Source organism: Meriones unguiculatus, chromosome 17 (genome assembly GCF_030254825.1).
Source record: "Meriones unguiculatus strain TT.TT164.6M chromosome 17, Bangor_MerUng_6.1, whole genome shotgun sequence".
In the NCBI taxonomy this organism is placed as follows: Eukaryota; Metazoa; Chordata; class Mammalia; order Rodentia; family Muridae; genus Meriones; species Meriones unguiculatus.
The window spans coordinates 53004826-53031673 of NC_083364.1; the positions used below are offsets into that span (position 1 = coordinate 53004826).

At 39.7% G+C, this 26848-nt stretch overlaps 1 long non-coding RNA gene across 1 annotated transcript in view; it reads right to left on the bottom strand.

Moving 5' to 3' along the window:
• Positions 1-469: 469 nt before the first annotated feature.
• The window catches only part of LOC132648756 (uncharacterized), a 60889-nt gene continuing 34510 nt past the window's right edge, over positions 470-26848 (bottom strand). Inside the window, exons 2-4 of the long non-coding RNA XR_009587156.1 lie at positions 10040-10275; positions 6977-7062; positions 470-592 (exon numbers count right to left, since the gene is read on the bottom strand). This is a non-coding gene — a long non-coding RNA (uncharacterized LOC132648756). The remainder of the gene's footprint in view (positions 593-6976; positions 7063-10039; positions 10276-26848) is intronic.

Here is a 26848-nt window from a genome sequence, read left to right on the forward strand (position 1 = left end):
AGCCCACCCCAAGTGACACACTTCCTCCATCAAGATCATACCTTCTGTAACAAGACCTCACCTCCTAACAGGTGTCATCTTCAGACAGCTCCATTCCCTGGTGACAAAGACATGAGCAGATGGGGCCATTTTCATTCAAACCACCACAGTACCGAAGAACTGACACCAGGCACCTTGACAGCCATACTATCTTTACATCCCCAGCACAAGTTTCAGCTAGGGTAAGAAGAGTAAATTAGCACATCACTGCCTACTTAGACCCGATTATTACAAGTGCCAACAACTTCTTATTACAAATGATTACATAGATGGAGGTAAGCGTCCTACTGTTTGGCTTCCTAATAGTTGTTATGAATATATCGCTATTAAAAGGCTGAAATATATAGAGAGTGGTACGTCAGAGATAAGTGAAATGTTACAAATACCTTAAATTCATGACGCTTTCTTTTGAATGTGCTAAGACACTCCCCCCCCCCCACATACACCCAATACCTTATGCGGTATTCTAGAACCTCTATATTGGGTGAAGACTTTTCTCCAAGTTGTGCAAGTAATGAAATTTTCTTTAAAAGTTCCAAAGGCACCGACAAATCTAAGAAGGAAGAGAAAGGATGCAAAATATTAAACATTTCCAAAATATATTTCTTCTCCTATGCTGCGAGCATGACCTAGTAGTAATAGGCTGTAAATGTGTGATGTTTTGAGCTCTCCAGATGAAAGGCACTGTGGAAATGAGGCATCATTACCACTGATTTTACTATGCCTGCCAAACAAAAATTTTGAAATTACTGAAGCAAGCCCCATAGCTCAGCCTCTCCATCAGGTTATTCTTCAGAACATGAGCAAAAATGTCTAGCCTATTAGCAAACTTCAATAACATATACAAACTATGATCCTAATAATGAAAAGACTTACTTTTTTTAAATGGCAAAATAAGAATTGAATAATATTTTATCAAGAGAAAAAGGTGAAAATTGTTTGACAAGTTAATAGCTATACCAAAAAAAAACCTTATCAACATAGAATAAAGCCAAAATAATATCTCAACTATTATCGTCATTTTGGTTATCTGCTTTCAGAGGGAAAAGAGAGCCCTCAATTCACTTTTTGGGGGGCCTGGAATTAAGGAATAACTTTGTATATCATGCAGTTTAGATGGTAATTTTCTTTTCTTTCTGAGAGACTTTTTCTCTGGGATGACAGGCACTCTATTCATTTTATTACCATGTGGTGTGTATTTTACTCATCATACACACTACTGTACAGACTCATATCAAAGGAGCTTCTGCTAAAAATGCCAAGAGCATAAGTGTGCTACTGGTAACCCCTGACGCCTCAAAAGAACATTCATTGTCTTTTGATATGGTTACCCAGTGAGCTGAGGAAACTTCTTTGATTTGGGTCATGTACGCAATTTGCTGGGATATTAAAAATATTTAAAAATGGAAACAAACATATTATACATTCATTTTCTTTTAGTGTAGTTAAGAAGTAAGTTTGAATTATTTTGAAATGCAAAAATGCATGTTTCTTAGAACAAAAGCAACATGTGTTTGCTTTTTAAAACCAGACAACAGGAGAACATAAACACATATTTTTGTATTCTGTGTTTAACATTCATGAGCTACCTAAAATTCTAGTCTGTCCAAAACACTTGTTTTCCTTTATACAGACATTATATGATGATTTGGAAATACAATCCTTTATTTTTATTATTCTCATTTTGAATAGTATTTGACTATTTTTTGACAGAAAGAAAAAAAACATGCAAATATACAAACACACAAAATTCCAGCAGCAGTTTTACAAAGTATAATGACTCTTGACATATCCTTCCGGAACTTCCTCAATTTATAAATCACCATGAAAAATAATGAAGCCAATAAAAGCTGGCTCATTTGTTAGAAAAGACTCATTGACCCCTCTTATAGTGTATGTTAATCTGTCTTCCCCTACACATGCTACTAAAGATGTCTTTGTGTGGTTTGCTATGCTGTCAGATATGAGTGTAACGTTGTCTATGATGGTGGAACAAGAAAGGATTTTCATGACCAAGCGGTACCCTTGAGTAGAAAAGAAGGACAAAGGTCATGGGCAGGGCAGGAAGTGTCCTCCAGTGCAAGTACGGAATGGCCATTCACGTTTGTTATTTATTTTCTTTTGGATTTTTTGATGCAGGCTCTCACTATTTAGCCCAGGCTGGCCTTGAACTGGCAACCCTCCTACCTCACCTTCCAGGCATTATAGGCATACATCGCCTATACATCGCTTTGCTGTTTATTCCTTTTAGTGAAGAATAGTGTCAGGGGGAGGAGGAGTCAAGATGCTGATATTATGCTGCTAGGCCAAAGAAATTCCATTTTGATTAATTTTCTTTTCTCTGCTGTAAAGAAGTCGCTTCAGTGATGGAAAGAGAAGAAGCAGGGCGTGGTGTTTTAACTAACTCAGTTTAGTTAAAGGAAGACCTTATTAGGAAGACCTCCAGTAACAGGCAGAGAGTCATTATAACCCAAACTGACTGGAATCTTCAGTGGCTGAGATGAGGAACATATGTCTAGAAAAGGGCAGCAGGCCTGAACTAGGGAAATGAGAGTTTCTGGCCAGTACTTAGTTTATTCAAGAGCAGTGCTAATACTGTTAGAAGCCTGTTGGCTCTTGGCTGTATACACATTTCCTTGTCCAGGGCAGAGTCAGCAAACAGGTGTCTTCCACTGCACTTGCAGTAAGCATGCAGGAGAGCAGGACAGTCAAACACTTGTCATAGATCCATCCACAGTGGAGAAACCACAAGTAGACAGGATAAACACAATAGAATTCGATGAACCATGGTCCCAAACTCAAAGAAGAGTAGCCTCTGTGGTTAAACAAAAACCACAAACATACTTGGTCAGCAGATTTTAAGCCAAGGAGTTTCAGAGCCAGGATGCCCCAAACTCAGAAGACCACGAATAATGGATTGCTTGCTCAGTCTTACTGTTTGGTGTGCTGTGCACATAATCATAAATCTGTCTAGAGTGATGTCATCAATAGTGCTGAGTACTGTGACTCTCTAAACATTTATATTAACAATAAAGTCTCATACATACTGTTGATGGTCATTATTTTCAGATCCTATCCTTTCCATTCACACATTGGCTAAAAATTTATTTGTGATCTCCAACTTAATATTGGGAGTGGTCTCATAGTCACTCATAGATAGGTACAGAAAAGTAAAAAAAAAAATCTGTCAACCCGTAGGCACAGCCTCCACTGAAACTCAACAAAGTGATTTTCTGCCTTTTATGGTTCAGTGGTCATTTTGTAAACAAGTGTCCTTTTTGTGGTCTTGTTAGCTTTAAGCATTTTTGGTTGGTTATTTTTCTATGCATAGATGTTTCTTTGTAGAACTGAAATGTTGATCAGCGTTTGTAAGCACAGTAAAGCCTTGTAGAGGAAATGCATGTCTTGAGTAAGCTTTGTGCAGGTATGAGTAATAGTGCTGTTGGCCATGAACCAAGCGTTAATTAACTGCACGTGTTGAATAAGGTGTCTTTTAAGAGAAACACAGCCTAAGTCAAGTTAGCCATGAGTGGTTGATGAAAACATTATGACCTGGGTCTCCTAAGAACCTGATCCACAATTTCCCCTAGGAGCAATGGTTCAGTATTCCTCAACTCAGTGTTTGTGGTGGATATGACAGAACACAGCTACTTTGAAAAATGACTACCAACTGTATGTTAGGTTACATATGTAAAGTGTGTGAGAAATAAAAGATGGTCAGCTCGATTCCAGCTCATGGTGCTCACCCCATCACCTTCTCCCTGTACTTTGGTCTATTAGGTTCTCTGTGCATCATGCACTGTGTCCTTTAGGTAGCTCCACACCCCACTGAAGGTTCCCTTTTCACCTGTAAACACTAGGAAGTTGCCACTTACTTCTGCACTGGAGTCTCTGTGGGAGTTTGAGGATTACAGCCTTTCTCAAGGATGCCTTAGGTGTTGAGTCTCTTCCCTGTTCTTCCTTGCAGATCTTGTTTCCTCTCCCTCACTCCCTTCTCTGTGTCTTTAAAATTCACTTGCTTCCTATGATGACTTTTTATTGAGCCTGCCGCCTAGGCACAATTCTGGTTAAGGTGAGGTATATGGGCAATTCTCCAGGAGGAGTTGAAGGCTGTCAACACTGGAGCCTAGCCACACCTCCAGCCTGCCATTCTGCCACTTATCTAGGTGCTGGCGGGCAGGGACTGTACTTGTGACTACAGCCCCTGATCAGCTGAACTAAGGTGATCAAGACAGCGATTACCCTCTAGGAAAAACAGATAACCCCAACTATGTGCTCTCCACTTTCACCTCACCTCCAAGTGTTTCGGACTTGCTCAGTTGGAAGCCTCTTTAAAGAGGCTTAAATCCTCCTTGAGTGAGTGCCTAGCAACTGCTACTGGGTCCTAATTGTTTTCTCTTGTCCTAGTCTTCTCCTACAGACTTCACACCTGCTGTGTCAGCTCTACAAATTGCCTGTCATCACTGAAAAATAGACATAAAAATCCTCTTTAGACTTTATACACATCTGTTGCTGGTTTTGTGCCCCCCTCCCCCGGTTGAACCCAGACAACCTACTCCTATGTTGTTGACTGCCCATTCATCCCTGTCATTCTTTCTTCTTCTGTAGCTATCTACCCTTTGAGGGGGCACAGGACAGGCATTCAAAGCCTGGCTCTGACCTTTCTGGCTCTAAGGAAAGGCAAGTTACTTGAACATGCCAAGTCTCAATGGTCACTTCTGTTAAACAGGCATCCTAATGATATGTGCCCTGTAGAACTGTTGTGAAGATCAATGTAGCTAATGTTGTTGAGCACGCAAGACAACATGTAGTGTATTGAAATCCATCGAAAAATGTACTTGAATAATGATTGTTATTCAAGGATGCTGTGTCTTTCTTCCCTAGTTCCAGCACTGTGGGGAGGCGCACAGGGAGCTGGCGATAGTTCTGTTGATTTAGGATTTTTATCATCTGCTTGGGAAAGGAGGGTGAATGAAGGTTTACTTTTTGAGCCAAAAATAAAACTAGGAGGTGTGACTGGCTAGCTGGTGTCAATAGGAACAATGGAGACAATGAGTGTGATTGGCCACCTCCTAGGAGAGGGAATCTCAGAGCTGCCAGCCCTTTATTTTCACCTCTAGTTTGCACTTTTTTTCCCAAAAAATAGATTTTTTTTTTGTGTGTACAGAGCAGAGGACAACAAATGAGTCATGCTGATGTGTCAACTGGCATCAACCATCACCAGATCCTATGAGTGGGCTCCTGAGGCTGCCTTCTGTAATCTATCTTCTTTCAGAGGCAATGGCCATGAGGACCAATACTACCAGCACAATGGGGCCAGTTTCTCTTTTCCACACAGCTGGAACAGAGGTTCATTCCTACATGACAACCTGTTTCCTGTCCAGACCCTTTCTTTCTTATTCTTTTTATAGAGTTCCCTTGGCAATCTCCTGTTATATACTGCTTAAAAAAGTGATTATACCATGTAGTGTGGGCTCAGAAGGTAAAGGCATAGACGCATCCAAGCTTTCCATGCTAGAGTTGGATTTATAGAGATTCACAAAGGGCTGTAAGCAAACCTACACACCTAAGACAAAACCAACAAAACTATTTAGTGTATTCTCACTACTTGTAGTGTTTGACCCTAGAGAAGACTTCAAACAAGTTCACCAGTGTTATATTTTTTCACAAACTATAGGTCCAAATAGCCTCCCTTCTCCATATTCAGACCCAAATATTCCAGATCCTTATTTTTTTTAAAAAGCCCCATGCACTTGTCCCACAGGAAATAAGTACACATAGTATGATGTTTGCTTGAGGACTATAGACACCCCTGTGAGGCTTCTCAGCCAAAGTGAGCCCACAGTGATGCAGCAAGTGCTACACCACAGAGGAAGGAGCAGCCCTTTGGCTGGTGTGAAGAGGGACTTTGACTTGTATGCTAAAGAATGTGAAGAACTCTGAGAGACTGTAGGTGTGACATTAGCATCAGAGTTTTCGCCTTATTTTGTATATATCTTCTGACACCAAAGCTATGGCAGCCACTCACTCGCAAGAAGATTCAAGCAAGCACAAGAGAGGATGTGAATGGAAGTTAGGTAGGGTGATGGAGAAGGCCAGGGAAGAGCTTGTTAGCAAGCTGGTTACCACTGAGTTCAGAGCTCAGTCCCACCTAGACCCTCTGAGAACCTGTAAAACACAACCAAGAAATATTCTGGTGGGATCAGAGAGGCTGAGGCATGTGCCCACTGGCTCTCATGCACCTGTGCCCCTCCGTGTGGTCCAGGAACTCCTGGAGCAGCCAGAGAAAGACTAAAGAAAGAGGGTTTCAACATGCAAGTCCCAAATTCTGTGCTACAAATTAGCCCCTTTCTCTCCAATTCTGTTTCTCCATCCATAATCTGGAGTGGTGTTGGCTATCTGAAGTCACTGCTACACTGAGAGAACTGGGCTAGATCTTCATAGCCCTCATTGTGTTACTGCCATACCCGACGTGTGCCTTTCCCCCGTGTGCGTCTCTTCTGAACTGCTCACTCGGCACGAGAGTGCATACACCTTTAGCTTGGGCCTCTTTTCTTCCCACACACTGGGTACCTAAGCAGACAGTCCAGTGCTCTGTGGAAGGTCATTCTTAACGAGAATTTCTCAGTTCTGGCATCCGGGGTATTCCGTGCTATATATACTATATCCCCCAAAGCAAATGTGGAAGTTCTAACTCCTCGTGCTTGTGAATGTTACCTTGCCTGGAAACTGGCTAGGTACAGAGATGGTCATTAAGATGAGTTCATATGGGTTATGGTTGGCCCTACTTCCATTAACAAGTATTTTATAAAAAACATGGCAGGGATGCTTGGAGGATGACTCACATGGTAAAGGTCATGCTGGACAAACACAAGGACTGAGTTCAGCCTTCAGAACCCATGTTAAAAACAAAATAAGCGGGTGGAGCAGCACATACCTGTGATTCCAGCACCAGGAGGCTGGGATAGGTGGAATCCCGGGGTTGGCCAAGTCTGCTTTGTAAGTTCCACACCAGTGAGAGATCTGATCAAACAAAGAAACAAACAAGAGACAATTTTTTTATAAAAAGAGAAAGGCATGTTGAATGTACTGAGTAACTACAACTCATTGTATCTTCTGGCCCCCACATGTATGAACACATGTACAGACACATGTAAATACATATACATATGCATACACATGAACATACACATTGCATGTACACACAACAACAACAAAAAAAGAGGAAAAGAGAATTTAGAGACACATGGGGAAAAAAAGGAAAGATATGTAAGTCAGAGGCTGAGAGTTACATGGCCACAAGCCAAGACTGCTAAGGACCTCCAGCAACCACCAGTAGGTGGCATTTCCAGGAGGGATTATTTACTTGAAGCCCCTAGATGGAATATGGTCTTCACAACACCTTGGCTTGGGCCTCCAGAATTCTGTTGCCCCAGACTCTGGTTCTAAGGGAGCTAAGACACAAGACTATGCCTGAATGGTACAGCAGCAGTCTGCCACTTGCCAGCACATGCCAAGTTAACTCCACTATCGACCAACATCAGCTGGTTCTCTCCTTTATCTTTGGTCCCAAGGATGCTACATCAACCCACAATGTGGTGTAGTCCTGTGAGCTGAGAGTTGCTAATGCAGGCCTGGTGAGTGATGGTGGTCACGACCCAAAGAAAACAGCTACTTCTGAGTCTCACAATGAGGCCAGTGTCCTCAGCAGCACACTGCTCATTTTCTGGTTGCTTGGTAACTGGCATTCTCTGGGTCCTCTTATGTAGCAGAGATGGCAGAAGGATGATTTGTAGGCCTTGAGAAATGCATTCAGTCTCGTATGCTTTCTGTCTAAGCCTTTTGGTTTCCTCCTCAACTCCCTGAAAAGACTTAGCAATCGTGTGGCACAGAAGAGCCTCCTTGAACACTTTCCCTTCGCACCCTCTTTTGCCTCAGAAATGTTCATATGACTCTGGAAACATAGGTATGTAAAATAGGTATGCAGACCAAACATACACTGCAAATAACTCATAAATAAATTAATTTTAAAACAATTCTTCTGTATTCATATAATTTCACAAACTACTAACAAGGAAAGCAAATTTGCATGCTAATGATATAAATGTGCTCATCTATATTTTACATAAAGAATGGAGTCCTGGCTAGACATTTAATAATGCTGCAGGACACAGAACACTGTCAATGGTTTTCAGAGTTGATGTTTTTTTTTGTTGTTGTTTTTGAAATTGTCTATGCTCAGAGTGACATTTTGTATAGATAAGTAGCATATTTATGGCCATTTCAGAAATTGTTGGAAATTCTGTCCAGATACTAATCCAAAATTCATTTAGTATTTTTGTTTGTTTGTTTTTTTGAGACAAGATTTCTCTGTGTAGCCTTGGCTGTCTGGACTTGCTTTGTAGAGCAGGCTGGCCTTGAACTCAAGAGATCCCCCTGTCTCTGCTTCCCTGAGTGCTGGGATTACAGGAGTGTGCTACCATGCTCAGCTTACTTTAGTAATTTTTATGAAACTTAAGTCAGCAACTCAAACAGTAGTTTAAAAAAAAATCACACACTTTTACACACCCTAAAGGAAAGATAAATGAATTTGATACTTTTGTTGAGAAATGATTATAGGAAAACAATATAAATCTTTGCTCCAAACCATTTTTTTTTTCCTGCAGGAGCAGAGGGCCTTGCAATACCATCAAAACACTGCAATTCATAAAGCGAAGTAATTTGGAATCTGAACTGACCTGTCTCAGCATAGGGTCATCATACAGCGGGAAGTGGGCACTGCAGGCTCAGAACCAAGACTGCAGCCAAGTCCTATGGTTGCACTGTGAGAGCTCACAGAAGCTCCAGGATTTGATCCGCATTTGATTCTGAATTAATTTTCTGTCATCGTGTGTTCAGGTATCTTTTACTGTTGCCAGTGCTTTCTTCACAATGACCACATGCAGATCAATAAGTTGGGGTATAGATGGAAGCTGGTGGCCCACGCTTTGATCCCAGCACTCGGAAAGCAAAGGCAGGCGGATCTCTGAATTTGCTGACAGCCTGGTCTACAGAGTGAGTTCCAGAACAGCCAGAGCTACTCAGAAAAACTTTGTCTAGAAAGAAAGAAAGAGAGAGAGAGAGAGAGAGAAAGAAAGAAAGAAAGAAAGAAAGAAAGAAAGAAAGAAAGAAAAAGAAAAGAATACAAGAAAGAAAAAGAACAACCAAACAACCAAACTCTGGTGTAGGTCACAGCTTTCTTGCAGCCTCCAGAGACATCCTAACAGATTTTATGGCCTTGGTTAAAGTGTTATGTATTATAGGAGAATACTCACATATCAAGATCTTTCATAAATAAATAAATAAATATATATGTATATGTTCTATATTTCTCTTTACGATTTATTTTCAATTTTTTGAATTACACGTATGTGCACTTGTCCTGTGTTGGCTAGTTTTATGTCAACTTGACACATGCTAGTGTCATCAGAGAAAAGGGAGTCTCAACTGAGAAAATGTCTCCCTATGATCTGGCTGTAGGTCATTTTCTTAGTTCGTCATTCATGAGGGAATGCTAAGCCCACTGTGGGTGTGGCCTTTTCTGAGCTGGTAGTTATTGGGTTCTGTAAGAAATCAGGCTGAGCAAACCATGTGGAGCAAGCCAGTGAGCAGGACTCCTCTGTGGCCTCAGTATCAGCTCTTGCCTCCAGGTTCCTGCCTAGCTGGAGTTCCTGCCCTCACTGTTTATGGTGATGAACTGTTATATGGAACTGTGAGCTAAGTTATCTCTTTCCTCCTCAAGCTGCTTTTGGTCATGGTGTTTGTTTCATCACAGCACTATGAGTCAGGCACATGAGCAGTCCATAACAGAGTGATAGATATACCGGAGCTGCAGCTAACAGGAGGCTGTGAGTTGCCTGACAGTTCCCTTTGATCTGGGAATTGAACTCAAGGGTTTTGTTTGTTTTGCTTTGCAAGAGTAATACATGCTCTTAACCACTGATTGATCTTTCCAGCTCACCTGTTGTATTTTGTAGGACAGCAACCTTGTGTTCTGGTCTCATATATCCACTTGTGTTTCCACCAGTTCAGTGAGGTAGCCTGTTGTCTTATGGTGTGGTTCCCATTGCTTTCTTAGCAGACCCCAAATTGCTCAGATGGTTTGAGCGAAGATTTGACCTTAAATCAAGGGCTATTGGCTAGGAGATGGGTGGAGCTATCATGGTGCTGTCTTTTAAGAGGCCATCACTGGATCATCTGTGTGAAAGAAGGACAGATCTGTGCTTAGCAGAGAGGAGTGGAGCACTTTCCAATGCCCACCAGGTTCAATTAGATTTGGACTCCTAGGGTCTCAAGTGTATTCACTTAGATATCCCCACCCCCAGCCCCAGGGTACCATTTCTTCATCAGAGCCTGGTTCTCTTGTACCAGAGTTGTGGGGTTAGCAGTCCAAGCTTCTCTAAAGGTCGGTGACAGTTATAATTCATTTTTCCACCATTGAGAAGGAAGTGATGTCGTTCAAAAGAACTTACTTAGTTTCCACCTTCTAGGACTATTTCTGGTACCCATCATTTTTCTTACATTGAGTTTCCTAGAAATAGTACGAAACGGAGACTGTGTGTGGACTGCTGGAGGAGCAGAAGTGGACAGCGACAAAAATCGAACAATAACAGAACGGTAACCGAAGCCTCACATAGTCCTTTCGGGTGTTTCAGGGCTGTACTATCTCTTCAGAGTCACTCACAGACTGACAGGCACAACAGGTCTTCCTGCTTCACTTTAACCAGTAATTGGTTACAAGATGTTCTAGAGGAGGTGCTGCAACCTTGGACAAGGAAGGTCCCTTTGACAGAGCACAATCTCAAAAGAGAGACAGAGATGTAGCTATGAGAGTCAACACTCCCAGCAGCTAATGGGAATGACTGCTTTTTTTCCTGACGGTGCTTGAATAGTGAACCACTGTATCCAGTTTGACACGCTGCACGCTTCTCTGGTTAAGGCAATGGTTAGCAAGCTGTGAGAGACATGGATCTTGATTATCTCCCACACTAGTATACGCAGAATTCAGAGCAGCCTGGCTCAGTATTTACTCAATAAGTTTTTGTTGACTAAATGAATGAAATGAATGAGTAATTAAAGCACATTTATAGATGTCACATTTTGTAAACTGACAATCACTTTCAAGGCACATCACGGGGAATATTAATACATGAAATCACAAACAAGAAAACATCCTAAAATGCTCTACTCTGCTTTTAAAATAAAGTCCACAAGAGATTACTTACTGATTTATTTGCTAATTTATTTTGAAATGAAAACTATTTCTAATGCACTAAATGGACCAAGGAATGGCATGAGTAGGGGCCTGATATAGAGGTTTAATGAATAGGATTAGCTGTTCCTTTAACAGAGATGTTGTCCCTAGATCAATGTTTGTGGTTGGACTGATGCATAAAGTAACTCTGGTTTGCCCCCCAGCTCTCAGTTTTGACTATTCACTTTAACACAAGTCTGCTTTGGACTTCAAGTGTAGATTTTCAAACAATTTTATAATAAGATAAACACAGTAGATATTCTCAAATATTTTTCTCCAATCATCTTTTGTTAAACATTGGCAGTCTCTCATAGGGTGTGAGAGAAAAATATGAAGTAGCATCTCATCCACTTATCAAATATTTCTAATAACAGAATGTCACAAAAGACAACATTGGTAATATATTTACTTTTCCCAATTTTGACAGCCACTGTATGTTAGTTCAAGTTAAAACTAAATGACCAAACCTATTACTGTGGAGTGATATTAGGAACAGTAGCAGGAAATTTTGTGAACTTGTTCTCCTGTCAAACAAGTATAATTAGTGAAATGTATTTCCTTCTAAATCAAACAATTTCGATTATATAGAACTGGTATCAATGGTTTTCAGCAAAGCAGTGCTTCTCAAACTGTAGGTCATGACCTCCTTTGGAGGCCCGTATCAGATATTCTGCATATCAGATGTTTATGTTACAAATCTTAACAGCAGCAAAATTACACTTATGAAGTGGCAATGAAACAATTTTATGGTTGGGGTCATCACAACGTAAAGGAACAGCATTAGGAATGTTGAGAACCACTGCAGCGAAGAAAAAGCATTGATCTGAGAATATTCACTTAAAACCAGAACTGCTGTGATACCAGATCCCTGCACTGGTACTCCACATGGGTGGCTATAGCCAGACCGGCACCTTTCCTAAACGCCAATCAGTGGATATAACGTCTCACAGGAAGAGACAGAGTCCTAGCATTTCTCACACTCCATTACCGAGCTGCAGAAGCTAAATTCCTTGCGAGTGTGGTTGAGAGGTCGAGGGCCCTTTAGCCCAGCCAGTCCCAGCTTATTAGCAGGAAGCACTATCCAAGAATAAGCGTTAAAAACACTGGCACTCTGATTTCTTTTGTCTCAACTCAAGATTAGGGGAGATTTCATGGCAGGGAAGGTCAACGGAGACTGCTGCTCCCGCTCTCCATCCCTAACAATGGCTCCGGGCTTCTTAATTTTTTTTTTTCGTATTTGGAGAAGTAATTCCCAAGAACACAGAGCTTCAAAAATTTCCCCAATGGAACGGAGCTGCGTTGGAGAAGAATGTGGTAGAGTTCAGGCCTAAGGGTGCGCTCCAACAATAATCAAGATTTTGATGCTTAGCAGTTGGGCAGAGGTCGGTACACTGATAAGAACAGCAGCGTGCCGGGGGGACCACGCAGGAGATAACCAAAGAAGAACCCTCAAACCGTAAATTCAGGTTTCTCTTTGTTTCTTTTCTTAACTTACTTAAATGTGGTTAAGAACAGCTACATGTAACAGTCAGGTAAGCATAGATATGGGATGCAATTATTAGTGACAACATGAAGAAAATGAGTGGCAGCAAAGCTCCAGATGAGAATGAGGGAGTTTGAGATAGTAACATAAATTCAGGGCAACAAGTAGAGACTAGAAATTGCAAATTTTAAGGTGACTATAAACATTTTTATAAAGAATTTTCACTTTGTTGTTTTCTTAGCTGCTTTAGTAGGCATAACATTGGATTACAACCTTGTATTTTCAGGTTTGACACACACACAAAGAAAACAATGGCACAGAAATGGGAAGGAGTCAGTAGACATATTATATTATACAGTATTGTAGTTCCATTCATTCATCTCACTGGTATCAAATGTGCATTAATCTTAATTTGATTATGATAACTCACATCATTTATGGTTAGCCCTAGGACAATTAAAAAATTAAAACGTGGAAAACAAAAAAGGCTGGGTTTGTAGATCAAATGGTAGAGTGCTTGCCTAGGATGTATGAGGCCATGGGTTTGATCTCCCTCACTGTATAAAGCAGGTGTAGGGAGGACTGCACTCCTATGATTCTAGCACTCAGGTAGAAACAGGGCGATCCAGTATTCAAGGTCATCCTCAGCGACATAAGAGAGCTGGAGGCCAGCTAGGGCTACCTAAGACCTCAGGTCACAAAAACAGAGTTAAAAAGAATTAGATGTAAAGAAAGCCAGGGAATGCTAAGGACTGTCCTCTGCCACAGGACAGATGGAGCAGAATAGTTCTTCTCTGGAAGCTTCATCTAGACCGTGGCCCTATGAAGATCTTGATTTTGGCCTCTAACTCACTAGACTATGAAAATGGACCTCTGTTTGCAAGCCTTCCAGTTCATGGTTAGTTGCTATGGCTGCCCCAAAAAACTAATAAAGGCTGTGGAACCATTCCTTAGTGTTTTTGGGAATGGCTGTTGGCATCATTTTCCCTGAAAAGTTAGAGAGTAAAGAAAATTCTCAGTAAAAACGTATGTATTTTTATAGATGTAATTGTACTCCCTCTCCAGTTCACGTGTTGAAGTTCTAAGCACTCTTACCTCCAAGTGGCCTTTCTTGGAAATAAGGTCCTTGCAGGTGTAGTCAGTCAAGTTGAAGTCATTCTGGACTAAGATGGGCCCTAATATAATATGTCTGGAAACTGGAGCAAGAAGACTTGCACAGGAGACTGCCATGTTGAATGCTCACGTAAGGAGGGTGTCATGTGATCACTCACACAAGGAGACTGCCATGCGACCACTACACAAGGAAGGTTTTGATGCCATAAGCAAAGCAACCACCAAGAGCTGGGAGAGAGACCTGGAACAGATCCTCCCCTGGCTTCTTTAGGGAATTATTACCCTGCCAGCACCTTGATGTTGAACTGGAAGACATCACATCTCTGTTCTCTAGGCCACTGGATTGCAGTACTGTGTTATGGCACCTCTGGGAAGTTACTGAACCCACCTTAATGGATTCAAGTCATAATAACTGTTTTTTACTCCTAGTTACAATCTATAAATATATATGTGTATTTACATGTAGGTACACATATATACATCCCACACATAAATGCACAAAAACATAAACAGATTTAAATTCGGAGATTGGAGAAATTTTCCTTTCAATTATTTAAAACTGGAAAAAAAAGCAAGAAGATTTCTGTGCTGTCTTTTTATTCAGATGGAGACTATTTTAATGAATGCATGTGAGTTTCCTGTCACACTAAGAGGATGCAATTTTGCTTGGTTTACTATTTACTACTGATGAAGGTCCAAATTCTCTAAAGTTACATGTCAACTTAGGAAAGGTTGACATAGTTCAAATTATTGCTTTCCTGGTGAATGATTCAATGATTCAATGCTTTTTTTTTTTTTTTTTTTTTTTTTTTTGTCCTTTGGAAAAGGTAACCCCAGTGGTTAAGATTTCATTGTCCTTTATCTAAATTACAATTTTATTTCAATTTCTTTTCTTCCTCTTTACATTTCATGTCCTTTGAAAAGCTGTAACACTTTGGCTCATTTTCTCATTAATGAGTTCAAAACATTCTGATACCTGTACACTATATATTTGTACTAGACTCATGTTTTATTACTTAGAAAATTATACTTTGACGTGTCTTGGATCAATGAAATCAGACTCTCAGGCTTTTATGAGAGGGGGTGCTATTAAAATGAAATGAAGTTGGATGACTGAGATAGAGTAGCCAATTTAAATTTCTCAAATAATGTCAATTTAAAAATCACAAACACTGAAAACTATTACCCAGTAATACCACCATTTTATAAATTGCGGCGGAGGGCTTTTTAATACTAAGAGAGTGGGATAAAATGCAGTGCAAACTATGTGGCATTATGAAAATTCACTCCATTTTACTTATTTTTCTCACCACATTGCATTTTGGTGGAAACTTTTGTGACAAGCCTGATTTAGGAAGCATTGCCTACAAACAACTGACTCCCTTTGTGTTCATGCAGCTTTCTTTATCCATCCACTGAAGAGCTTTACTGTGCTCTTTCTATGTCCTGCTGAGTGTCCACCATTAGGCAAAGAGCACCAACCATTGCCATGTGCTTTAACATGGTTCCCGACATTGCAGAGACTATGCTCTTATGGGAAAAGATTGACATTGACTAATGGCCCAAATAATTTACAATAAAATGTTTTGCTATGTATGACAGTCACGGCGTAATGAAAAGGGTTGCTCTGGTGGAAGGATACAGGAACTCTGTTGCTCTCAAAACAAGAATGGTGACACATATTCCTGAAGGTAACACATAGTCATCAGTGGAAGGTCTTAGGCTTTACATTAACCTGGGTTTCTCAGAAGCCCTCAGTATAGGCAGATCTCTACCTTTTCCTTGCTTCCTTATCTCTAGGATAAGACACTGGGCACTGAACAGGCTCATCTACATATAGACAAGCAAATGAAAGCCAGGCCACTTGAAGTTAGACTAAGAATGCACAAGTGCCTTGTTCAGCTGTGTGGTTTGAATGAGAACGCCTCCCCGTGGGCTCACATATTTGAATATTTGCTTCTCACTTGGTGGACTTTTTAGGAAAGACTAGGAGATGTGGCCTTGTTGGAGGAAGAGTGTCACCTGGGGATGGGCTTTGAGGTTTCTAAAGTCCATTCCAGGCCTAAGTTAGCCCTCTTTCTGCCTCCATCTTGAGAATCAAATATAAACCCTTAGCTACTGTTCCAGCACCATGCCTGCCTACCATCATGCTCTCTGCTGTAATCGTAATGATCTCATCCTCTGAAAAGGTAAACAATTCCCACAGTAAGTGCTTTCTTTTATAAGCTGCCTTGGTCATGGTGTCTTTTCACAGCTATAGATCAGAAACGAGGAGAAGTGGAAAGTGATGTCATATCATAAATTGGCCCTATTTAACTTAGTAGTTGCATGGACATAGGTCATAAGGATAAGAAAGAGTCCCACACAGAGGAACGGGCTTTAGGTTGTGCTAATTCATCTTGGTATAAAATCATTGTAGTTAAACATCACCCTCATTGAGTGTAGATAATATGGGCTTTAGGGTAATTTGTGTCAATACAAAAGAAGAAAGCATTAGTCATCCGAACACTTACTGCCCCCTCCCCCATTCTGTTACTGGAGAGTAGATGGGGAAGACACAAAACACAAACTCAGAAAAGGTTTGGAACAATGGATGAAGAGATGAAGGGAACCATGTGAGCAAATGTTTTGACTGGATATCTGAAATTGGAAGATTGGTCCAGAATGTAAAGCCACAGTCTCCCAGAGAACCTCTGTTCTCTGTCTGTGAAACCACCAAGGCTGGGGTGGTTTCTTATTCTCTTATTCTCAGAGAATTTTTCCAGATGTTTATCTTTTAAGGTAATTTCAACAAAACATGTTCATCAGAGGAATGGGACAATGAATATTTCCATTTCTACCACATCTCCAATAAGTCATCCATATTCCACTGTAAAAATAAGCAGTTGTCATCAAAGATGACTGTCATATAACTTTGTGAGAAACCCAAACAGATAATTAATTATAGAAAAAGCAGTCAGGTGCTCCAGTGAGATGTCACTGGAAGTCTGGTGGCCTGAGTTCAATTCCTGGGAGCCACAATGGTGAAAAGAGAGAATAACCTTCCACAAGTTCACACATATACACTAAAGTAAATAGACAAATATATATGTATATGAAAGAAAACTCTATCCCACTCCCAATACATCACTAAAAAAACTATCTATAAACCAAGCTTGCATTTACTAGATGAATGCTAAAGAAGAACACCAACCTCATTAACTGTGGACAATTTCTCAAAATGTGGAAATTATGGAAGAATACTTAGAGAGTTTAAGAGCCATCTTAAAGAGAGGTCTCAAAGTTGTAAATGTTTCTATTTACTCAGGTGAGGGGATGAGATAGACCCTTCTCCAAACCTTAGTTGCTCTTTTTGGCTGGCTGGTTCAACCCTTCTCTGACTCAAACTCCTCTCCAAACTGACTGATTCAATCTGGCTTCTCTCGACATTTGACTGAATTGTTCTGCGTGACCTCTAACTACAGCAATTTGTTCTAATCTTTTGGCTCCTTTTTATTCTCTCCCTGCAACTGCCTCTGCTGACCTGAACTGAACTGTACAAATTCATGAAGAACTCAACTAAACTTCACCAAACTCAGCTTCACTGCACTGACTCCACAATGACTTCCAACTGGCTGAGTGAACTCAACTCTCAGACCACACTGCCTCTCCCTGTGCCCTCTTAGACAGCCTCTCCTTCCTGTACTGTTTTTGTGATACTATCCTATTCTGTCAAATCTTTCTCTGATTCATCACTTTGTCTGTTTCTCAATTAGATATTGTTTGGGATTAAAGGTAGGTACTAAGGGTGTGTCTTCATTCCAGCCATAGAGGTTAAAAATGTGTATTCTAGCCAGATGTATTAAAGGTGTGTGGTGTGTCTGAGTTCTGGCCAGATCTCACAGATCTAGGTATTTGGATGTGATCCCTTGCCAGAGCAGTCATGTTGCCGGATTAAAATTCTACACAAAGTGACTCCCCCGGAGTGGGGTATTTGGTGAGTTGTTGATGCTCTAACTTCAGATGGTAGCAAGTTAAGGAACTTTGGATTGATGAGTTTAGCAAGATGAAGGGCTTGAAGAGTTGTGACAACTTGTCTTTATAAGCAAACAGTTAAAATGGTATACAGTTTTGTTTTCTTGGTAGTAATTCCAGAATTAAATGAAAGTAATTATATTTGCTTTGTTTCTGCAAAGCAAATCTACTACTGCACTACTGCAAGCTCTCGGTATTATCACAAAGATTGGAAATTAATTGATTTCTTATTAATTTTTCCCTAGCTCAAACCATAGGATTGGCTATCATCAATTCAGAACTGTACTACTGTTTGTTGCATTGGTCAAGATATTCATATGGTAGCTATTTAAATCTTCAACAATTCCTAGTTTTCTTAGAAAGGTTATGTCTGGAGTATGTGATGAAACAGCAAGTGTTCAGCAGAGAATAGGTCCTGGAGAGTCCACACCTCAGTATTGCAGCATAGATAATTAGTACAAGATGAGTAGAGGGTGAACAAATTAAATGAGAAGAACCGATGTCTAATTTTGAAAAGGCCACAGCTGGGCATAACCCATGCTACACAGTTTCATGACTTTTGTATTTAGCTCTTTGATAATTATAGTAATATTATAGACCCAACAACTATTGGAACACTCTTTCCAATTTGTTTTGCACTCCTCTGCAAAAGGCCTCTCATTTAACCTGCCTAAATTTACGAACTCCTTGGATGAGTATTTGTATGGTTTTAGCAGTTTGGCCATTATCTGGTTTCCTCTGTACATAATCTGTAGAATTCTACTGAATTTTCAATCTCACAAAAAGTATGAAATGTAGAAGAAAGGAGTTTCAAATTGTCTTTCTTCATTGGTTACTTTTAAAATCAATTGAAATTTTGAGCTTTTCCTTTATGAATTAAATTATCTAAATTTCTTCTTCTCCTCTGGAGGGAAATTTCTAGGTCAAAATGGTTATAGATTATTAAGGAACTGTCCTGAAACTAGACATCAATTAATGACATCATCCCTGTATGATTCTAAGATTATAGATGGCAGTTAATAATCATTGATACTTTGAATACCCAGAGGTAGATGTCATGTCATACAGAATTAGCCCAGCACGAATTCCATTGCCTGATTTTATCAGGCTGATTTTATCAAGACATTCACATCTAACTATTTCCATTGAAAGCTGATCACTGAAGCCTGTAAAAATTAGGATTACATTTGAGGCGTGAAAAACTATTAACTGCAATTTGTAAGTTGGAAGAAGATGAAGATTTACCTTATCTCAGGTACCTTTCTTACATGTCTGTCAAAGGGAGAGAAATCTAATATATAACATCTGTTCCTGTTTGTTTGTTTGTTTGTTTTTCTGGACTTTCTGTGAAATCTTGATTGCAATGGTGAGCTTGCCTTCCATTTTTGTCCTATCTAGAATGAATGCTGTTTTCTAGGTTTTTCATAGTATAGAAATTAGGTTTCTGTCTCATCTGTCTTTGAGTTTTGGCAGCCATATACATTGCTTGCTGACTGGGGTCAGTTAATGAGGAAACCAGCTTGTTAATAAGAAGAGCAGGGCACCAAACAAGGCTGGAAAGCACCAAAAGGAAAACAAGGAAGGCCCCAAAGTCAGTTTTATTGAATTCTCTGGCTGAACTTCAATGTAATTATAAGCGGGGTTAGAATTAATGCCAAGAACTATATAAGCAAGCCCCAAATATTAAGGATAGTTGTTCTGCAGGTACTATGTTCAAGAAGCAATATGTGCTGGCTAACAACAATAAGGAAGCTTGAATCAAAAAGGAGTAAAGAAAACAGGGAAGGAACTCAAGAACAGAATACCGTAGAGTAAAGCAGCTGCCTTGTTTGTGGGTCTTGAATAGAAGCTGTCTGCTATTCAAAGTTGCCTTCCATATCTGAAGGACTTTGTTACCTGTTGTTGTGTGACTGACACTTCCTGGGGAGAAAGAACACAATACACACACACACACACACACACACACACACACACACACACGCACACACTCACATGTTTACTTACTCCAGATAAGGATCCCAAACAGATCAAAGTAAGGATACTACAAAGTTCACCTTGGTGAATCAATGAATTTTATTGAGATTGCTTAGAGGAATAAGGGTGAGGGGTTCCTTACATGTGAAGAAATGACCCAAAGACAGCTGTATCATCAAAGCCAACTTTAGCATGAATAGCAGCCCACTAAAATCTGGAAACCTGGAACACATTGGACACCTGAAGGTTCTTTTCTTGGAGCTCCTGGCCTAGAGAATGTTTCGTTGAGTCAGAGATTAGTTATGTCTCATCAGTTGAGACATTTAAAAGTCTGGAACATATGGTTTAAATATTATTTACTAATTGGTGTAGAGGAATTTCAATCCAGCAATATGGCTGCTCTTGCAAAAGATCACACCCAAAGACCTAGATCTGTGTGATCCAGCTGGAATGACTACACTCCACACACCTTTAATCCTCCTGGCTGGAATAAGCAATGACATATAATTGAGGAATAGAGGACAATTTGACAGAATGAGCCAGAGATACAATGTGCCCAGCTCTCATAAGACATGAAAAAGAAGCTACTTAAGAGCAGTAGAGTTGAGAGAGAGGAGAAGACAATATAGTAGAATACAGTAGAGAGTTCGGTACAATAGAGGAGGAGAGTAGGGAATGGGGTAGAAAGAGAAAGAGAGAGAGGTAGAATCATTTTATTGGGACAGTTGTACGGAGACAGGTTTCAGAGAGAAAGAGAGAGAACAAGCTAGACACAGATGAACACAGAATAAGCCAGAGAATGAGAAAGAGCCATAAGATTAGAACAGATTGCTAGAGTTAGTCTGGGGCCAAGCAGAACAATTCACACAGAAGCCTAGAGAAGCCACATTGAATCAGACCGCTTGGAGAAAAGTTTGAGCCAGAACAGCTGAGTTGAACCAGCCAGCCAGAGTTCAGAAAGAGCTAGAAAGAGTGATCTTATTAAGCAGTAAGTCTCAGAGGATGAACATCCTAGACCCAAATTAGATTGTACTGAGGCTAGAAGCTTCCAGGACTAGGTCAAAATTAGCAAACGGAGGCAGTAAGCCTCTGACATGGTGATTACATCTGGCGAATGAAAGTTATTTTTACAAATTGGCTCTGATAGCATCCTTTCCTTCATGCCTCAAGGGATTTTCCTTTTCTGCAACATCTCTATATTCCCCAGAGTGTTAACCTAATGTGGGAAAATACAGTTCTTGCTTGAGGTAAACTATGAATTCATAAGAGTGTCTGGATAGTAACCCCGGCAGTAAGAATGTACTCTGGCGATGTCTTAAAGAAATAAAATATTTTTAACAAAATGAAAATACAATGAAGTAAAACTTTTGTGATACAGTTAAAGTAGTCCTTGGAGAGCAAGTTCTACCAACCAAATGCTAATACTGGGAAGCACAGAAGTCTGGAATCAATAATGTCAGCTTTCACTGTAATAAACTAAAGAAGAAGTCAGGTTCTGCCGTAAAAAAGCAGGGGGAAAGATAAAGATCGGAACAGAAATAAAAGAAATTGAAACATGAAAAGAATCGGGGCTGTAAAACCCAAATGACAGCTTCTTGAAAAGCTTAATTAGTTGATACGTCTCTAGAAGGCTACTGGAAAGCAAAAGAGAGAAGAGACAAAAGTTAGTAATGACAAGAGAAATATCACTATGGAATCTGTAGACACTAAGAATGTACAATAGATTATTGTGAGTGACTTTCTGCACATGCATTTAATAATTAAAATAAAGTAGACTGATTTCTTGAAAGACACAAAAATTAAAATTAGAGGACTAAAAGGGTCTCATATTTATATAAATTTAAATTCATACTTTAAAATGGTATGAAAAAAACCTATTAGATGATTGTTGAACTATGCCAAACAGTTTTTTTAAAGAAATAAAACCAAATTTTAATATTTTGATGAGCTAGGAGCAAGACAATTTACCAATTCATTAAGTATGAAGTGTTTTCCAATATCCAAAGCAGATGAAAACAATTCATTGGAGAAAACTGCAGATCTTCACAAGCACAGATCCCAAACCCTCAGTACAACTGTAGCACAGGGAGCCTAGGATGAGCCAAAAACTCCATTATAGTTCACTGTGATCAAGTGGAGTTTCTCTTGAGAATGCAAGGCTAGTTCTGCATTCAAAATCCAACTAACATATTCACCCTGTTAACAGAAAAATCAAATAGCTATTTTGATATTCAGAGATGTCATTTAAAGAAGTTCTCAAGTGGCCAGAAGAAAAGGAATTCTGTAATACAACTTATAAAGAGCTTCTGGAATGAGCACCATATTCAAAGCAGAGACTAAATATTGTATTTGTAAAAGCAAAGGGAGGGTTAGGGTATCCTTTCTCATTGCTCCTACTCATTCTGCTAGAAGTTCCAATTTGTAAAACAAAATTAGAAGAGTGGGGTTAAAATCAGAAGAGAAGACACAGAATGGTTCCTATTCATGGGTAAAATGATAAATCCCAAAGAACCTATTTTTATTTACTTATTTTGAGACAGGGTCTGACTATGTAGCCTTGGCTGGCCTGGAGCTTGCTGTGTAAACCTGGCTGCCTCTGCCTCCTTAGTGGTGGATTAAAGGTGAACACCACCACATCACACCAGGCCCTTTGGTAGAAACAGACAATCTCCTTTAAAAATTTATACAAAAAGAAAATAGAATATTCTATGTAATGTTAGATACAGTTATATTATATAAAAATAAAATTGGAAATTCATGCTACCCAGTATAAAGGCTTACTTTGGCACTCTCATTATGGACCCATGTGGCACTAGGGAAGAATGAGCGGGACAACAGCAGTGCCTCAGAACGGGGAATCTAAAGAAGACACAGTACCCCAACTGCCCCAACACCATGCTTAAAATCTCATTCATGGAAACATAAAAAAAAACCCAGGGCTTAAGTTTAAGCCAAGGGCATGTGTGTTGTGTTTAGACATGGTCTTGCAATGTTACACAGGCTGGCTTCAAACTCTCGCTCTCAAGTGATTCATGGCTTGAGTGTTAGGATTACAGTCATGTGCGACTACTTCTGTTTGGAGTTCTTAGACACTACGTAAAAAAGCTAGATTCTCTGAAGTAAAATCCATACATCGGGCCACATAATTTTTTTTTTTTTTTTTTGGAAAATAAACCAACCATGGACACAGAAAATATTTGAAAATGTTATTTTCATCAAATAAATCCTGTTCATAGTTTAGAAGTAACTCCCAGAACTCAACCATAAGAAAACAACACGTCTGGATATAACCTAGAGCCCCTGCTCGGATATAACCTATGGTAGCTCAGTGTCCAAATGGGTTCTCTAGTAAAGGGAACAGGGACATGAACTCAATAGCAAGCTCTTCCACTCCCCTCCCACGTGGGAAGAGCAGCCTGGCTAGGCCACATTGCAGCCAGTCTTGAAGAGACTTGATAAGCTAGGGTCAGATGGAGGGGAGGAGGTCCTCCCCTGTTAGTGGAGTTGGAAAGGGGCAGGGAGGAGATGAGGGAGGGAGGGTGAGATTGGGAGGAAATGAGAGAGGGGGCTACGGCTGGGATACAAAGTAAATAACCTGTGATTAATATAGAAAATTTAAAAAAATGTAACAACAACAACAAAAAAAAAGAAAACAACACACTATGAAATACAGTGAGATGATGTATGTTGAGAGATACTTTATTAAAAATATGACTTCCAGATACAAATGTTAAAGATGTTCAACATTTGTCAGTAGGGGTGTTCAAATGAAAGTCAGTGTGCTGTATCTCCATACACCTGCTTAAATGGCAAATTAAAAAAAAAAAGACAATACCCATTGTCTTAGTTAGGGTTTCTATTGCTGTGAAGAGACACCATAACCATGGCAAACTTTTTTTAAATTTCTTTTTTATATTAATTACAGTTTATTTACTTTGTATCCCAGCTGCAGTCCCCTCCTTTATTTCCTCCCAATCCCACCCTCCCTCATTTCCTCCCATGCCCCTTCCCCAGTCCACTGACAGGGAAGGTCCTCCTCCCCTTCCATCTGACCCTAGCCTATCAGGTCTCATCAGGACTGGCTGCATTGTCCTCCTCTGTGGCCTGGCAAGGCTGCTCTCCCTCAGGGGGAGGTGGTCAAAGAGCCAGCCACTGAAGGTAACTCTTATTAGAAAACATTTAGTTAAGACTGTCTTATAGTTCAGAGGTCATGGTGGGAAGCGTAGCGGCACACAGGCAGCCACGTTGCTGGAGAGGTAGCTGGGAGTTCTACATCCGGATAGGCAGGGAGCAGGAAGTTACGGTGGGCCTGAGTTGCGTCTGATACTTCAAAGCCTGTCCTCAGGGATACACTTCCTCCAACAAAGCTCCACCTACTCCACAAGCCCATACCTCCTAATAGTGTTATTTCCCATGAGCCTATTGGGACCATTTTCATTCAAACCACCACACCCATCCTGGCAAAGGGACGCAAGAACTGAAAGTTCCTTGTACTGATTGATGGTGGCAAAAATCTGAAAGTTTCCTGAAAGATAAACATACAGTTGTCATAGGATCCAGAAATACGACTCCTATTTACTTTGGAAAATCAAAACTTATGCTCACACAAAATATCTGGGCCAAATGCTTAAAACAGAAAAGCATTTTTTTTATATTGTATTAGCTCGAATCAACTCAGTGTTCTTCAGTTGGATCAATGGCGATCAACTGTGGAATATTTTCAGCAACAGAAAGTTGAATCTTTAGTACATTTCACAGCATGGCTAGACATAAGATATATTAGATCACGTTAAAGAAGTCAGTCAAAAGTTCAGTGTAAGCGACAGTCTGGAAACGATGTGGCTGTAGTAACAGGAGTCAGTGGTTTGCAAGGCTTAGGTGTGAGGGGTGGTTTGGGCTTCACTTTGGCAATAAGGAGAACTTGTGGGGTGGACTTTTTACTTTGTGATAGAGCCAGAATGAATTCCCATGTGTCAAAAAAAGTAAAGAACTGTACACAAAAATAAGCATTACCCTATGTAAAAGAAGATAAATGCAGCTATAAAATTATGTAAAAACAATCCACTATACACATACAAATATATACTTATATAGTTATAGGGCATGTTGATTGATTCACATACATGGTTTTATTCGCTAAATCTGTTAACAAAGTTAAGTTTTTTTTTTCAGACAAAAGAGAAAGCTAGATGATAGAAAAATCAAGATCACTATGGGTAATATCTTTGAGATTGTTATTTTATTTAAATGCATTTTAAGATGGCAAAGAGTATTTAGTATTATTGAAAAATGACACATTCCTTTAATCGATAGCTATTGTATGCACTGTAAGATGCAAGCCCATCTTGCATCTTACAGTAACACAATGTTTCTTGCTATTCACAGATTTCTAAATAACACAATTTCATGATATTTTAAGTTCTAAGGATTTGAAATATAAAATTTAAATCAGAATATTACATCTTACAGTTGAAAAGGTTCATAATACTGAACTCTTTTTATTGAAAATAGATTTTTTATCATATAATATGTTCTGATTATGATTCTCCTCCCTCAACGCCTTCCAGTTCCTCCTTGATTTCCCATCCACCCAAACCCATATCCTTCCTTCCTTTCTTTCTTCCTTCCTTTCTTTCTTTCTTTCTTTCTTTCTTTCTTTCTTTCTTTCTTTCTTTCTTCCCTTCTCTCTCTCTCTCTGTCTCTCTTTCTCTCATTAGAATACAAATAGGCATCTAGAATAAAAGCAAATCTGAATAGAACAAAATAAATAAATAAACAGAAGAAAAAGAGCTAAGGAAAATGCACAAAAAACAAATATAGACACAGAAACACACACATTCGAATACATGGAAATCTCAGAAAAACACAACACAGAAAACCATAATATATATGCAAAAGACTTGCAAGAAAGGAAGAAAGAAGGAAGAATGAAAGGAAAAATGGAAGGAAGGAAGGAAGGGAAGGAAGGAAGAAAAGCATTGTGACAAAGTACTATGAGCTTAGGAAGATGCTGTTGAGTTTGTTTCATGTTAGCCATCTAGTGCTGGGTGTGGGGTCTGTCCTTAACATGGTTTGTGTACCCAGTGAGACTCTGTTGATCCTCTCTGGCCCATTCCCAAGAGATCACAAAGACCTTCTCCTCCAACTTTCCTTCCTCCAACATCCCAGCATCCCAGCCTCCAACACCAGCAGGCATTCCCTATGAGCACATCAGCTGAGCAGGCCAGGAAAACAGGCAGTACACAGCCATCACACTCTCTGAAAATCCAGGGAAGAAACAAAGTCTAAGGAACAGAACAAGCATCCAACAAAGACAAATCCAGAAATCAGCACCTAGACCTACAATCATTCCAAACCCAGATGACTAGATGTTAGTGTAAAAATACAATCAAAACAGGGAGGAAAAAATGTCTCTACTAGAGTCCGGCTATCCTACCACCGCTGGCCCTGAATATTCTAACATAGCTGAAACACAAGAAAAAGACCTTAAAACCAACTATATAAAGATGGTGGAGGTCCTTAAAGAGAAAATTAATAAATCTCTTCAAGAAATAAAAGAAAACAAAAACAAACTATGTGAAGAAATGATTAAACCCTCTTAAAGAAAGCCAGGAAAACACAAATGAAAACCTGGAAGAAATTAATAATTCCCCTAAAGAAACCTAAGAAAACAAAACCAAACAATTGAAGGAAATGAATAAAACTGCTCAAGACTTGAAAATGAAAATTGAATCAATAGAAAAGACACAGAGGAAATTTTTGAAGTGAAAAATTTAAGAATTTGAACAGGAACTACAGAGGAATGCTTCCTCAACAAAATACAAGGGGTGGAAAGGAGAATCTCAGGCATTTTTGATTATGATAGAAGAAATGTGTACATTGGTCAAAGAAAATGTTAAATATAAAAAACTCCTGACACAAAATACCTAGAA